This window comes from Triticum aestivum, unplaced genomic scaffold (genome assembly GCF_018294505.1).
Source record: "Triticum aestivum cultivar Chinese Spring unplaced genomic scaffold, IWGSC CS RefSeq v2.1 scaffold126035, whole genome shotgun sequence".
Lineage (NCBI taxonomy): Eukaryota > Viridiplantae > Streptophyta > Magnoliopsida > Poales > Poaceae > Triticum > Triticum aestivum.
In genome coordinates, this window is record NW_025246805.1 from 1 (window position 1) to 973 (window position 973).

The following is a 973-nucleotide window of genomic DNA, read 5'->3' on the forward strand; positions in this document are numbered from 1 at the left end:
AAAAATTGTGTTATTCAAGAAATCGAAAAGTATTTCAAAAACCCCAGGTCTATTATATTTTGCCGGGAATTGACTAGGTGGAGTGTTCTTTATGTATGCCGTTAGCCTTAATGTGCAATTATACTGAAACATTAAGCATGATCACTGAGGCAGGGGTTCTGTCCCTGGAATATTGTATCCACCCTCCTTTCTCAAACAAGCAGTGGGCCCATAAGCTAACCTGATTTCTCACAAAACAGGTTGTGAGGTGCTGCCTGGAGCATGCCGCATCGGTGGCGAAAACATTCATCACCTCGGACGCCGTCGTGGTCGACATCAAGGAATCTGAGAAGGCGCCTGCCGCAAACCCAATGGCCGGTTCAGGTATGCAGAGACTTGTTTAGAAAACATGTGCTTGTCGCCGATATAGTATTTGTCATCTAACTTGTTTTGATGCTGTCTGCAGGTTATGGGTTCTAAACCCTTGGGCAGCATGCTGCGTTGTCGGAGGTTATACTTTGAGCAAAGAAGCGTGGGTGCTATTGTGTCGCGGGTCGAAGCCGGAAACTAAATTTTTGTTGCTATTGTCGCGAACCAAAAGTCGGAACGTGAGTCTTCTTTAAAATTTTATTACACTAGCAATCTAGTCCTGAAAGAAAGTGTACACTATTTTTTTTTGCGAGAAAGTGAACACTGTATCGTGCTTACATCATCTTACTATATTTGCTCCTAAGATCAAGCGCAAACTAGGTGGTTGTTGGGTTGGCTACGTCATAAGCGAGGGGGGTGTACACGGACTCAAGGGACCAGTGGACGACATCATTGGTGGAGCGGTGCTTCATCTGACAAATTAATGGCGGCGGATCTCGGCGGCATGGTGCAATGGAGACCCGGCATTCGATGCGTGGAGATGGACTCGTGCAGGAGGAGGATGCTGTCTGGCGGCATGGTGGCGTCGATGGCTGAGAGGCCTGGCAAGGTTGATGCTTCAGTA

The 973-nt window shown here is 47.2% G+C and overlaps 1 long non-coding RNA gene across 1 annotated transcript; it reads left to right on the forward strand.

The window, feature by feature from the left end:
- The first annotated feature begins 231 nt into the window (after positions 1 to 231).
- Positions 232 to 699, forward strand: LOC123177156 (uncharacterized). Its single transcript, XR_006488798.1, has 2 exons — positions 232 to 363; positions 446 to 699. It is a non-coding gene; the product is annotated as an uncharacterized lncRNA (long non-coding RNA).
- The last annotated feature ends 274 nt before the right edge of the window (positions 700 to 973 follow it).